Source organism: Rhinolophus sinicus, linkage group LG04 (genome assembly GCF_036562045.2).
Source record: "Rhinolophus sinicus isolate RSC01 linkage group LG04, ASM3656204v1, whole genome shotgun sequence".
Lineage (NCBI taxonomy): Eukaryota > Metazoa > Chordata > Mammalia > Chiroptera > Rhinolophidae > Rhinolophus > Rhinolophus sinicus.
Window position 1 is genome coordinate 68,375,429 of NC_133754.1, and position 2,118 is coordinate 68,377,546.

The 2,118-nt window shown below is 37.9% G+C and overlaps 1 pseudogene; it reads left to right on the forward strand.

The window, feature by feature from the left end:
* The first annotated feature begins 941 nt into the window (after window positions 1-941).
* LOC109457556 (transcription elongation factor A protein-like 9) lies at window positions 942-1,226 on the forward strand (annotated as a pseudogene).
* The last annotated feature ends 892 nt before the right edge of the window (window positions 1,227-2,118 follow it).

The following is a 2,118-nucleotide window of genomic DNA, read 5'->3' on the forward strand; positions in this document are numbered from 1 at the left end:
ATAAATGCCTTTCATATTTTATCAATACTAAAGCAGCTGGAAACATCAGTCCTAAAAAAAAAAAAAATGTGTTGAAAGGGTGGGGGCTAAATTCATCAGTGGCAAAGAGATAAATACATGGTGCTATATGGGAAATCTAATATGGCTTATTAACGCAAAAATATCTTCCAGAAGCAACTTTTGGGGTGAGTAGGAGGAACTACACACAAGCTCCCCTTCCACTTCTTCCTCCCTCTCCTGCAGTGGAATCTGAATTCAGAATGTATCTCCCTTTCACATTTCTACCTACCTGCACCAACCCCTGGAAGTTTTTGCGTTTAGGGCTGCAGTCATTTCTGTTACAGGGGTGAGATGCTACATGGTGAATATTCCTATCTGTGTGAGGGTTCTATTTTACAGTCAGCCCTGAGCAGTCTCAGGAATAGACCCTCCTAGAACGGTACAGCCTGCCCTTAGTCTTCCTATGCAGTTAATGGAACGGCAAGTGCTAGGACAGCTGCCCACACTCACAGGTTAGGTCTGCTAACCCCACCTTCCTCCTTATCTGGAGGACAGTTTGTACAGGAACTCAGAGGACTATAAGGTGTACTCAGGCACGCGCCACTACTTCAGGTACACTCAGGTACACTCAGTGATACCTTTCCATGGTTCTCAAATGGAGATTTTCAGTTAAAAAGGATAATTTGAGACTGTATCTGAACTATGGAATAAAAAATTTTAAGCTTCTGCAGTGTGACCGCAGGGCCTGAGGCCAGGGAAAGAAGAAAGAGCCAATTTGCTGGAATGTTACAGGTCTGTTGTTCACAGCACGGCCCAAGGCTAGAAAAGACAAGGAAGAAACTGACCGGATCAATCCTGTAATTGTATTCAAAGAGGAACAAACAGAAAAAAAGAAGAGAAAAAGGAAAGATGCAGGAGAGGAAGGAAGAGGGAGACACAAGATGAAACCCTGTCAAACTGAAGGAAAACCAGAAAATGAGAGTGAACCAAAGCTTGAGGCAAAGCCAGAGGAGGAGAAAGAGCCAGAGGAGGAAAAAAACAGAAGAAACTTAGAGAAAGGCTGATTCAGTCTCTCCAGGAATTTAAAGAAGATACACACAGCAAGCATTTAAGCAAAGATGCTGTTTAGAGAGTGAATGAAATAGAGGTGATAAGGAGAGTAAGAAACACATTTATTTACAGTGATGCGTTGGAAGGTTAATTGAAACCATCCTTACTCCTATTAATGTAGTTTACCTTGATTTTTATTTTTTCTGCTATCAACATTGATGTATAGCTTTCTTTTGATTTGTATTTTCCTGATACACCTTTGTCCATTTTTCTACTTTTAACTTGTTGCTTGCTCTTAGTGGTTTTAAATGCATCTCTTCTTATCTGCATTCCCATTGTTTATCATATTTTGAACCAATCTCCAAGTCTCTGCCTTTTAATAGAACTTTACTCATTTGCACAAAAAGAAGTTCCTGACAGGATATAAAATGAAAAACAACGTTACTAAGTAATATGTGAGTATCGTATTTTTAAAAGGGAAGAGTACATTTGTATATTACAGATATGCACAAAAAATGTGTGAAGGATAAAAGACAAAAAGATACAGTCAGTGGTAGGATTATGAGTGATTTTTAAAATTCTGCTTATTTGTATTTTTGTTTATTCCTAGAATGTACATACATTGTGTTAAAATAATAAAAGTTTTATATAAAAAAATTTTAAACCATATGATGTACTAAACAATTAAATATAGAATATCAGGTTTATATTTTACAGCCATAGATATGAATTGAGTTTACAAGGATAGATTCTAAGTTCGGAATCCATATTCCACTCTCTTTTTCTTTGATCCTCTTAGTCTTCCTCTCTGGCCCTCTTCTTATCTCCAAGCCATCATCAGTGATCTTGTTTCATATTATGCCCTCTCCTACTGTAAATGTGTTGCTGGACTCTCCCCAGATTTCCTTTATAAATCTGTTTGTATGTCTGTTTGTACCTGGCTCTTGGGTCCCCTGTAACCAATACACAGCTCTGATTTGAGACTTCCTGTTCTACTTAAGGATGAATAACTAGCATGTATTTCATTTCCATCTATGAATAAGCTGTTGACACCCAGATCTATTTATT